The sequence below is a fragment of the Ascaphus truei genome, unplaced genomic scaffold (assembly GCF_040206685.1).
Source record: "Ascaphus truei isolate aAscTru1 unplaced genomic scaffold, aAscTru1.hap1 HAP1_SCAFFOLD_3612, whole genome shotgun sequence".
Taxonomy (NCBI): domain Eukaryota; kingdom Metazoa; phylum Chordata; class Amphibia; order Anura; family Ascaphidae; genus Ascaphus; species Ascaphus truei.
In genome coordinates, this window is record NW_027456632.1 from 1 (window position 1) to 12990 (window position 12990).

General features: G+C 49.5%; 1 long non-coding RNA gene across 1 annotated transcript; it reads right to left on the bottom strand.

The window, feature by feature from the left end:
- Positions 1–2077: 2077 nt before the first annotated feature.
- Positions 2078–12632, bottom strand: LOC142483750 (uncharacterized). The gene is made up of 5 exons (XR_012797463.1): positions 12421–12632; positions 9295–9419; positions 8656–8828; positions 4480–4565; positions 2078–2295 (listed from the first exon to the last, which is right to left on the bottom strand). It is a non-coding gene; the product is annotated as an uncharacterized LOC142483750 (long non-coding RNA).
- Positions 12633–12990: the final 358 nt, after the last annotated feature.

A 12990-nucleotide genomic window follows, 5' to 3' on the forward strand; every position in this document is an offset into this window, starting at 1 on the left:
GGTAGTGTCTGGGGCACCAGTTGGTTAATATGGCCACATATGTGTTAACCATAAGGCGTTCCCTCATTCACTCACTGGGCTGTTATTCCTTCTGCCCTCGGAGTGCCTGAGCGGGGATGTCGCTGCGGGGTGCATGAGTGGCGTGTCTCTGTGTCATGGGGGGCGTGTCGCTGATCACCTTCCTATGTTGCTCCCCTAGGAGGATGTCACAAGCCTGTCTTTGGATCTGGACACAAGCAGCTTTGTGAGCCGCCAGGACGAGCGAGCCCGCTTATCTGGTGAGTCTAAGAGCTTTTTATTTTATTCCTTAACTTTGCTCTCTTCCTGTATCAGGAGAAAATCCTACTGAACACCAAAGAGGTTTCATTATCCGTCTCCCTGATGCACGATGCCAGATTTAGCGACAATTCTCATTGGCTTGTCCACTCTTAGGTTAACTCCTCCGCTGCCAGAGGCTAGCAATACACTGCTGCAGATAAAGGCCCATGTTTGCAAAACGGTGTTATGCTCTAAAAAATGTCTTGATGCTTTTTGAAGGGGGTCAATGCAGTGGTTTTGTGAGGCCGCCTCTCTCCACCCCCCCCCCCCTTTAATGCTTGGCAACGCCTTGCTGGCCACTTTGGTACACAAGGCGCTAACACTAATATATCGGCCATGCCAGATGACTCCTTCGACTTGCTCCGATCAGACATGGAGCCCCCGGGACCCAGTTCCGAGGGCACGTTCAACGTCGACTCCACGCCTGCCTGCTGCCAGAGCGAGGACAAGGAGCAGAGCCTGGCACTAGGGATCTCCTCTATGAAAATAAGCCTCACTGTGGGCTCCCCAGCAGAGGACAGCTCCGAATCACAGGCATGTTCCAGGGAGTCCTCCGTCCAGTCCATCGACTCGTCCGTCCAGTCCATCGACTCCTCCACCGACTCCAGAGATGGGCAGACCTCCTCTCTGCTACAGGACAGCAGCACCTGCTCCCCACGCGGCTGCTTCTACTACCTGTCGTCCGAGGATACCTCCTACAGCTCTGTGTTCGATAGCTCCGCGATCAACAGCTCCACCCGTGAGATCATTACAATTAGCTCCGACAGCGAGGAAGAAGAGCCGGTGAACGCCCGCTCGGGTGAGAGGGGTACAGTGAAGGGGGACTGGTGTTCTGAGCTCCACACTAATGGGGTGACATGGAAATATCTGCACCAGACTCTGATCACTCGGGTGCTCCTCACGCCTCTCCTGTACAATGTGGACCATATTGAATTAACGGCAGTGAGCGGTTCACTAGGATAAAGTTGCCAATAGATTATTTTAAATCCACGTTACCTTTGCTAATCAGAAGTCTCTTGCCCAGAGACAGATTTACACACGATTTTGCATGAAGATCAATTGGAATACAATAAGGCAGAGCACAGGCCATTAAATCCCACCCCTGCGGTAAGGGATCCATTATTTTATTTTTTATTTTTTTGCAAACCCTGCCAGGGTAACATTTCAAAAATGATTTGGCAAATAAAAAATGCATTCGCATGTCTCAGGCAGACCGGCACCCCTGCCATTCCCCATTACCCCTTAGCAAGCAATGCGTCCACTGCAGCCTGGGATTCTGGGTAATGACATGCAAATGGGCACTCGCAGGGAGTCGCAAATGATTTAAAGATACTGCAACTTGTCTGAAAACAAATGTGTCCTGGTTTTTAACCCATCAACACCTGGTAGTGAAAGGAATAAACCAATCACTGGCTTAGTTCAATGTGGTCCCGAGTAAGACTTTATCCTGCACATCACGGGCACCTAACTTCTTGTTCTCTCTGCAGAGGCCCCGTCCGTCTCCGGCACTACTGATGATGATGATGACGATGATGATGTTATACTGGTGGAGAATACTTGATACCTCGGTGGTCTCCACGCGCTGCTGGTTCATCTTGTGCTGTCACAAGTGCAGGTTTTAAATATGAAACCTTTTTTTGTTGCATGTTGCAATCGGTTTAGTTTTTTTTTTCTCCTAAGTCGGGAACATTTAATGTTTTTGCTGTTTTTGTTAATAAAAGTTTGGCCTGGCCTATAAATTTAACGTCCGACACCTGCGTGTTGCATACTGTTTATTTTTACCCCAAGACTACATCCTGTGTGCGGTATAAACGCTGCTATGAGAAGCGTCCTTGCTATGCGCGGTCGTCTCTGTCCCGGGTACCTCTCTCTCCATCACGTACACCATGAAGATATGGTCCTTGCAGGATGGGCAAGACTGCTGTCCAGGCCTTACGATCTCAAATCCCATGTAGCTGAACGCTCGCAGGAAGTCTCCTGTAAAATACACACGTGAGGTCTGGGAGTGCCGTACTCTGTTGCATCTGTACCTGGGGAAGCCCTTATCTTTATATTGGGTCAGGCATACGTTATGGGGTCATCTGCTGGAATTGCCCTCTGCTAAATGACTGAATTTATTAAAGGGGCGAGCAGTATGATGCGGGTCTACCCTTCCCGCAGCCAGAAACGTGATGTTTTTTTTCTTTCTATATGTATTTTATTCCCACAGTATATGGGATGCTATAGATGGGGGAGTTAATGTAATACAATGTGTACAGCGTTGAAAAGGCCCTCGAGGTGTAAAGGAAATGGCTTTGGAGTAAATGTAGTGGATAGTGTATGCAGTGATGCACACTACTCTACTAAATCAAAACAAATCCTTTTTATAATCTTGAACGACACAAAAATATCTTTAAAACCTAAACTAAAGCGGTCCTGGTGAAGTGACTCATATTGTGTCTTTTCAGAACACAACCTGTTATCACCATTCAAAACCCACAGAATAAAAACCTGCTGGTTAATGAACGGTTGGTGTGTCTAATTTTGTTTATGCAGTTTCATTGGCAATTACCACCTAAAGATAGTTACCACACTTTTCACATTCAGACCATCTAGGTCCTTTAAAAGGTGATACACTTACACTGATATCAGTGTAAATGTATCATTGAGATATCACATTGATGGTAAGTGTAACAATGCTAGACTTGTTGTAAGCATCTGCTAGCACTGTATTGTAACATGAGCCTGTATTTGTAGCTAGAGGTAGTTGTTTCAGTCTTAGAGACAGAACTTCTTCAGGGGTGATATTAGCTCAATCCTTGGCCGTGGAATAAGGTTTGGACTTTATATTAAGAATCCTGGTTAAACTTTCAAGGAACAGCTATATAACATTAATATTATAGATAGTGGGTTCAATCCATAAATTCATCATATGGTTACGAAGGTATTAATATCACATTACTCGTGAGTACTCGCCACTGGCCAATTGGTATATTATGTTACTCCATAACATGCATACAAGAAGTACAATCAACTACCTCCTAGCTACAAATACAGTCTCATGTTACAATACAGTGCTAGCAGATGCTTACAACAAGTCTAGCATAGTAAGTGTAACAATCAATGTGATATCAGTGTAAATGTATAAGTGAAGGACCTAGATGGTCTGAATGTGAAAAGTGTGGTAACTATCTTTAGGTGGTAATTGCCAATGAAACTGCATAAACAAAATTAGACACACCAACCGTTCATTAACCAGCAGGTTTTTATTCTGTGGGTTTTGAATGGTGATAACAGGTTGTGTTCTGAAAGGACACAATATGAGTCACTTCACCAAGACCGCTTTAGTTTAGGTTTTAAAGATATTTGTGTCCAAGATTTATTATAAAAATGATTTGTTTTGATTTAGTAGAGTAGTGTGCATCATTTTAGGGTTCTTTTCGCTCTCCTGATTGTCACATATGCTTTGTCCCTGATGGCACCACTCTAGAAAGTAAAATATTGTTAAGGCTGAGCAGGGATCCTCCCTTTCTTCTGTATATGCAGTGCTGTACACACTTATTATTTTCAGGCATAATGAGTCCCAGAGCTGACAGAAACACATGTTAGTATTTACGTGTCATGTAAAATCTTTGAAACAGACCTTCATTTGTAAAATGTATCGCGCTAATCACAAAGGGCATTGTGCACTTGGATAACTGTGCTGGGCTGTCCCCTCTGAAATGGAAATAAGGTTTCTAGCATGACCTGTATCGTCTGATACCTGAAATGTCACAATGACTTCCTATTGTGCTGTCACTTGTCCTCGTTGGATTCCCCTGCAGGCAGTGGGATGTCACAGATGAAACTAAGGAACATTACGGTGTAGAACGGTTTGTGCACTGCTGCCCTTTTGTGGCGGAAGCAGCGGTGTTACCAGGGTCGGTTATGGGAGGAAGAGCAGCGGTACCGATGCCCCTATTTCCCATCCTATGGGTCTTTATGTTTTAAAGTACGGTTAAACCCTGTTCACCTTAATGGCATTAATAAGGAGGCCTGTATCTAATCGCCAAATATTTCCGCACAGGCCTTTCATTATACAATGCTGGGGTTAACCCTTTGGTGATAGGTTGCTATGGGTCCCTCTGCCTGTAGGACCATGCCCTCTGCCTGCTGGGGGCAGTATAAGGGATGTATCCTTACCTCTGTTCTTTTGGATCTTGCTCACGTTCACAAACACAAAGTTCACATCGGTTTTCAGTTCCACAAACTCCAGTGTGGCTGTGAGGCTACGTGGGAAATGTATCAGAGACAACCATATACACAGCACTTTACCAAACCGGCATACAGCGAATTCAAATAACTATTACAGGGGTGACCAATGCCGGTCCTCAAGGGCCACCAACAGGCTAGGTATTTGGGTTAACCCTGCTTCAGCACAGGAGGCTGTCATTTTGACTGAGCCACCTGTGCTGAAGCAGGGATAGCCTTTTAAAACCTGGCCTGTTTGTGGCTCTTGAGGACCAGAGTTGGCCGCCCCTGAACTATTAGATTGTGTCTAAAGACGGAGTAACAATTCCTAATTTACAGGGTTAAACTTGAGCTTTGTCGCCTTGTTCAAGGATTACACCCCAGGATACAGCCACACGCCTTGTGGCAACGCCTGACTGTTGTCCTTGTGCCCACAACACTCACATTTTCCCGTCATCTCATTGATGGACTTTGTGGATACTCCTCTCCACGAGACAGACCCGTGTGGGGGTGATTGTAGCGATGAGGGGGTTAATCAGGCCATTAATAAAGGCATTATACCTGGCTGATTAACTCTAAATCGCATTGGGACTGAAGGGGTTAACTGTATGTGCACCACACTGATCTGTTTTCCCCCACACCATCTTTATTGTCCCCATTTTGCAGCTCAGTCCATAGCTGCAGTAATAGCAATGTATGCAAATTGGGCCAATTGTATTTCAGACACAAGAAGCAAGCTAGCACCCTCATTTTTGGAGTGCAGCTAGCTAAGGATGTACTAAGCCTTTACATATTGGTTGGTGTCCCTCACACATACAGAAAGTGTGTATATATATAGAGAGAGAGAGAGAGAGAGAGAGAGAGAGAGAGAGAGAGAGAGAGAGAGAGAGAGAGAGAGATATATATATATATATAAAAACAACACAGAAACAGTATTTTAGTTATGTTTTAAAAGGTACCGGCAGGAAGCTTTTCCTGTCAGCCCAGCAATGAATGTATTAACATGCATATATGTTAAGAGTAAATGAGCTGAGGGTCTTTCATCTCTGCACTTCAAAGGGCCCCGTGCGAAGTGAATGCCTCAGTGTCTATGAGAAGTCTGAAGTTGAAAAGCCTCAGAGACCCTAGGTGTTAAGACAGCCAGGAAATTGTGAAGTACCAGAAACCGGTCTAACATATTGGCTGTTAACACCTTTGGCCAAATCCCAGACATGCTGTCGTCAGGTAATGGGGTGGACCTGATATGCTAAGGAGCTCAGGTGTGAGGTTAGCACATGCTCCGTGCAAACCAGGAAGCCACTTCTGCCCATGCTATGAACTACTGGCAAGTCTGGGATAGGGGGAAAAAGTGTTCCCACGGAAGGGATTGGGTGTGTATGTTAGGTATATGACCCTTAACCCTATAAAGATGCCTACCCTATAAAGATGCTTGCAGCCCAGTCCCAGAGTGATTCATGATTTATCCAAGCGTTGTTCAAGATTTCGTCCAAGTGCAGAGGCAGCGGTTCCAGAACGCAAGGGGTTAAAACATCGTAACCAAGGATTTACCCCTACTGCAGGAATTCGTTAACGCTGGGGATCCCAGAACGAATCCCAACGAACCAGAACGAACTCTGCATTTGGTGGAAATATCGGGCAGGCAAGTTGCGCCCTAGCCAAAAGGATTGTAAGCCAGAGACTCTATTTCTTCATCTTTCGTTCTATGGACAATTAATTTTGTTTCCCCATCCCAGTAAGTGATTATTAAGTGTATTCTGATGTCATGTGTTTGTCTGTAAATAAATAAATGACCATTTATTTTGCCCGCCCTGTTATGCTCAATCGAGAATCCCAAAAATATAACATTGTTCATAAGTACTGGTCTACCGTGACTGTGATATCTGGCATACGGCATATTCTCGGTTGCAGTGAAACGCACAAATGTTGAGTTGTAGTGTAATAATATAAATATGGAACACAAAGCCCGGCCCTCCCGCTACTGGATTTTCATGTGAGCGGTGAGAGTACATTTTTAATAAGTTCCATATAAAAGGTTAAACTCCGCTGCCCTGGTGACCGATGTCTCCTTATTAAATACTAGCTGAGAGACCCGGCGTTGCCCGTGAGTTAAATTTCCCGCTAGGAGGAGGGGGAGGGCGGACGGGAGGAGGAGGAGGGGGGGGAGCGGACGGGAGGAGGAGGAGGGGGGGGAGCGGACGGGAGGAGGAGGAGGGGGGGGAGCGGACGGGAGGAGGAGGAGGGGGGGGGAGCGGACGGGAGGAGGAGGAGGGGGGGAGCGGACGCGAGGAGGAGGGGGGGGGAGCGGACGGGAGGAGGAGGGGGGGGGAGCGGACGGGAGGAGGAGGGGGGGGGAGCGGACGGGAGGAGGAGGGGGGGGGAGCGGACGGGAGGAGGAGGAGGGGGGGGGAGCGGACGGGAGGAGGAGGGGGGGGAGCGGACGGGAGGAGGAGGGGGGGGGGAGCGGACGGGAGGAGGAGGGGGGGGGGAGCGGACGAGAGGAGGAGGGGGGGGAGCGGAAGGGAGGAGGAGGGGGGGGAGAGCGGACAGGAGGAGGAGGGGGGGGAGAGCGGACGGGAGGAGGAGGGGGGGAGAGTGGACAGGAGGGGGGTGGGTTGGTTAAAATTTCCGGGTCTCTCCTCTCCACTCCCCCTGTATGTTTCTCCGCTCCCCCCTCTCTCTCCCCTCCTGCCCCCCCATGTGACACAGACACACAGTGACACACACACACAGTGTCACACACACACAGTGACACACACAGTGAGAGACACACACACAGTGACACACACACAGTGTCACACACACACACACACAGTGAGACACACACACAGTGAGACACACACACACAGTGAGAGACACACACAGTGACACACACACATAGTGACACACACACACACACACAGTGAGACACACACACACAGTGAGACACAGACACACAGTGAGACACAGACACACAGTGACACACACACACAGTGACACACACACACAGTGACACACACACACACGTCACCTCTCCTTCCGTGCGCCGCCATCTTAGTTAGTCCGCGAGGGAGGAAAGGGGTCCTTCGGGCGCCGCCATCTTAGGTGGCCGCGTGTCCCCCCGCCGGGGAGGGAGGTGAGAGCGGGAGGGAGTGGAGCGGGAGGGAGGTGAGAGCGGGAGGGAGTGGAGCGGGAAGGAGGTGAGAGTGGGAGGGAGGTGAGGGAGGGAGTGGAGCGGGAGGGAGTGGAGCGGGAGGGAGGGAGGTGAGGGAGTGGAGCGGGAGGGAGGGGGGTGAGTGCGGGAGGGAGTGGAGCGGGTGGGAGTGGAGCGGCTTCCGGGCGCCTCTTAGGTGGCCGCGTGTCCCCCCGCCGGGGAGGGAGTGGGAGGGAGGTGAGTGCGGGAGGGAGTGGAGCGGGAGGGAGAGGGAGGAGAGAGCGGGAGAGAGTGGAGTGGGAGGGAGGTGAGTGCAGGAGGGAGTGGAGCAGGAGGGAGTGGAGCGGCTTCCGGGCGCCTATTAGGTGGCCGCGTGTGTCCCCGCCGGGGAGGGAGTGGAGTGGGAGGTGAGTGGAGCGGGAGGGAGTGGAGCGGGAGGGAGGTGAGTGGAGCGGCTTCCGGGCGCCTATTAGGTGGCCGCTTGTGCCCCCGCCGGGGAGGGAGTGGAGCGGTAGGGAATGGAGTGGAGTGGGAGGTGAGTGGAGTGGGAGGTGAGTGGAGCGGGAGGGAGTGTAGCAGGAGGGAGGTGAGTGTAGCGGGAGGGAGGTGAGCGGAGGTGTGTGTGTTTTTTTTTTTTTTTTGGACCTTTGGCCCGTCACTCCGCCTCAGGCCAATGAGAGGTGTGGGGGGCGGGCCAAGGGGGTGGTGTGAGTGTGTGAGGCCAATGAGAGGTGTGTGGGGGCGGGCGGCCCAAGGGACCAATGAGATTGGCCCTAGGGACACAGGGCATGCAGACAAACATACAGTCCTTTCAGAAATATATAGTAGCTCCGGCTCCAGAATACAGAGAAAAGCACCAGATTACCCAGAAAATAACCCCAGGTGGAGAGTGGTGGGATGTTCTCCTTGGATAAATCTGGGGCAGTTCTTTTGCAGCTGAGAGTCTGACAGACCCGCGGGGGACATGGGTGTGTATGTCCGTGCATTAGTCATCTCACCTGGCCTGATCCCATTGCTCCAGTAGGCTGGCGGGAGTGTCCAGGAGAAGCCGGCGGACGGTCAGGAGTCCGTGCCAGGAAAGGATTTGCCGATTGCCGCACTTGTATTGGAATTCCAGCAGCACGGTGCAGTCGGAGAGAGGAGCGTCTCCGAGTATTGTCAGGTTACCAGCCTGGGGGAAGAGTGTGCCGCGGGTGAAAAACTCAGGCTGGCAAAACCCACCCCTGAGGCCAAGGAGGGAAGTCACTGGGATCCGGCAACTTGCCAGTCTGGCAATGGGCAGGAACTAGCAGGGTGACATGGCCGTGCAAAAGGGGAAGGGAACACGGAGAATCTTTAGACCAGGGGTGGACAACGCCAGTCTTGAAGCGCCACCAACTGGTCAGGCTTTCAGGATATCCCTGCTTCAGAACAGGTGGCTTGTCTTTGATTGAACCACCTGTGCTGAAGCAGAGATATCCTTAACACCTGACCAGTTGGTGGCCCTTGAAGAAGCCACTGATTGAGCCACCTGTGCTGAAGCAGGGATATCCTGAGAACCTGACCAGTTGGTGGCCCTTGGAGAGTGGAGTTGGCCACCCCTGGGTTAGACATTGAACGGACAGAAGAGCGTGTAATACTCCGGTTGATGTACTCACTGAGTGCAGTTCTCTCACACCTGTCGGGTCGCGCTCAGTGCTCAGACGACGCTGCCACAACTCAGGAATGCCAGTGGCAGCACCGGTGCCGGGAGACACGCGGCTCGAAGGACGGGGGAGTCATTCTTAAGGGAGACAGAAGGGAGACGGGCTGACATGGCCTGGGCCAGGGGTGCAAGGCACACATTGTAGGGTTATCAGAAGCAGATCCCAAGGACTATTGTGGTTGTATGTCTATTTAGGGTCACAGACAAAAAGAAGGGGTGAAGGGCGCTGTTAACCTCTTGGCTGCCAGAGTGGCCAGTCTAATGGAGGGAGACTGTTTTCTATGGAGACTGAGGATTCCTCCTAATGAACGAGACCGCCTTCCAATGAGTGAGACCTATTCCTAATGAGACCGCCTTCCAATGAGTGAGACTTATTCCTAATATGAGAGGATTCCTATGAGTGAGACCTATTCCTAATGAGACCACCTTCCTATGAGTGACACTTATTCCTAATGAGACCGCCCTCCTATGAGGGAGACTTATTCCTAATGAGACAGCCCTCCTATGAGGGAGACTTATTCCTAATGAGACAGCCCTCCTATGAGTGACACTTATTCCTAATGAGACAGCCTTCCTATGAGTGACACTTATTCCTAATGAGACAGCCCTCCTATGAGTGACACTTATTCCTAATGAGACAGCCTTCCTATAACTGAGACTTATTCCTAATGAGACCACCTTCCTATGAGTGACACTTATTCCTAATGAGACAGCCCTCCTATGAGTGACACTTATTCCTAATGAGACAGCCTTCCTATAACTGAGACTTATTCCTAATGAGACCACCTTCCTATGAGTGACACTTATTCCTAATGAGACCACCTTCCTATGAGGGAGACTTATTCCTAATGAGACAGCCCTCCTATGAGGGAGACTTATTCCTAATGAGACAGCCCTCCTATGAGGGAGACTTATTCCTAATGAGACAGCCTTCCTATGAGTGAGACTTATTCCTAATGAGACCGCCTTCCTATGAGTGAGACTTATTCCTAATGAGACAGCCTTCCTATGAGTGAGACTTATTCCTAATGAGACAGCCTTCCTATGAGTGACACTTACTCCTAATGAGACCGCCTTCCTATGAGTGACACTTATTCCTAATGAGACAGCCTTCCTATGAGTGACACTTATTCCTAATGAGACAGCCTTCCTATGAGTGACACTTATTCCTAATGAGACAGCCTTCCTATGAGTGACACTTATTCCTAATGAGACCGCCTTCCTATGAGTGACACTTATTCCTAATGAGACAGCCTTCCTATGAGTGACACTTATTCCTAATGAGACCGCCTTCCTATGAGTGACACTTATTCCTAATGAGACAGCCTTCCTATGAGTGACACTTATTCCTAATGAGACAACCTTCCTATGAGTGAGACTTATTCCTAATGAGACAGCCTTCCTATGAGTGACACTTATTCCTAATGAGACAACCTTCCTATGAGTGACACTTATTCCTAATGAGACAGCCTTCCTATGAGTGACACTTATTCCTAATGAGACAACCTTCCTATGAGTGAGACTTATTCCTAATGAGACAGCCTTCCTATGAGTGACACTTATTCCTAATGAGACAGCCTTCCTATGAGTGACACTTATTCCTAATGAGACAGCCTTCCTATGAGTGACACTTATTCCTAATGAGACAACCTTCCTATGAGTGAGACTTATTCCTAATGAGACAGCCTTCCTATGAGTGACACTTATTCCTAATGAGACAACCTTCCTATGAGTGAGACTTATTCCTAATGAGACAGCATTCCTTCTAGTGACACTTATTCCTAATGAGACCGCCTTCCTATGAGGGAGACTTATTCCTAATGAGACAGCCTTCCTATGAGGGAGACTTATTCCTAATGAGACAGCCTTCCTATGAGGGAGACATTCCTAATGAGACCGCCTTCCTATGAGGGAGACTTATTCCTAATGAGACAGCCCTCCTATGAGTGACACTTATTCCTAACTAGCTGATATACCCGGCGTTGCCCGGGCGTGGAAGGGCAGGGGGCTTGGAGTGGAGGGGGGGGGGGGGTGGTGAGCGCCGGGTGAGGGAGTGGCCTATGGGTGGTGAGAGCCGTGGGGAGGTGAGAGTCCCCCGCTGTGTCCCGGGCGCTCGCTCCGCTCCCACGCTGACTGTAGCGGCGCTGGGGGGGGGGGGGGGGAGTAAAAAGCGCGGGAGACTCGGGGAGAGGAGGTGCGCGCGGGTCCCCTTGGTCACTCTGCCTCAGGCCAATGAGAGGAGTGCGGGGGCGGGCGGGCCAAGGGAGCAATCTCATTGGCCTGGCCCAAGGTCCAATCTGATTGCCGCTAGGGACACAGGGAGGGAGACACATACAGACAGACAGGCAACGACACATAGGACACTTTGAGAAATATATAGTAGATAGTAGATGAGACAGCCTTCCTATGAGGGAGACTTATTCCTAATGAGACAGCCTTCCTATGAGTGACACTTATTCCTAATGAAACAGCCTTCCTATGAGTGACACTTATTCCTAATGAGACAGCCCTCCTATGAGTGAGACATTCCTAATGAGACAGCCCTCCTATGAGTGACACTTATTCCTAATGAGACCGCCTTCCTATGAGTGAGACTTATTCCTAATGAAACAGCCCTCCTATGAGTGACACTTATTCCTAATGAGACAGCCTTCCTATGAGTGAGACTTATTCCTAATGAGACAGCCTTCCTATGAGTGACATTTATTCCTAATGAGACAGCCCTCCTATGAGTGACACTTATTCCTAATGAGACAGCCTTCCTATGAGTGAGACATTCCTAATGAGACAGCCCTCTATGAGTGACACTTATTCCTAATGAGACAGCCTTCCTATGAGTGAGACATTCCTAATGAGACCGCCTTCCTATAACTGAGACTTATTCCTAATGAGACAGCCCTCCTATGAGTGACACTTATTCCTAATGAGACAGCCTTCCTATGAGTGAGACATTCTTAATGAGACCGCCTTCCTATAACTGAGACTTATTCCTAATGAGACAGCCCTCCTATGAGTGACACTTATTCCTAATGAGACAGCCTTCCTATGAGTGAGACTCCCTCCCATCGAGCTTCCTTACCTGTGGGCCTGGGAGACGGAGGTTACCTTGAGGAGTGCCATGTGAGCGGATAATGGATGGGGCTGGGGTCCTGAGCATGAAGCAGGCATTCACATGGAGTGAGGTCTGTGATAGGTACAGAGAGAGGGCAGGGAGTGTCACATCCCTCCTGAAGGCAGTGAGTGGGCAGTAAGGAGACACTCAGCACAGAGAGGGGACACTGAGGTACAGGATATTATGACACCCAAGAGACGCATCAGTGACCAGGCTGCTCACATACTGGTCTGTCATTCAGGACTGTCAGTCAAGAGGAGAGATCACTCATTAAGTGGAACCCTTATAATAGGTCCTCCTAATATTATGGTGACCCTTCTTCATATGGGAACTCACTCAATATGGGAGCTCTCACTCTTTCAGATGGACACCACCACCTCAAGGGTCTCAGAGAGCTGACACTCATTAAAAGGCTGTCACAGGGAAATATCACTCGAGGCTGTGACTAATGTATCTTCCTTTCTCAACTGAAGATGTCACTCAGGGAGAAGCTGTCACTCATTCCGTGACTGTCACTCAGGAAGAAACTCATTCATT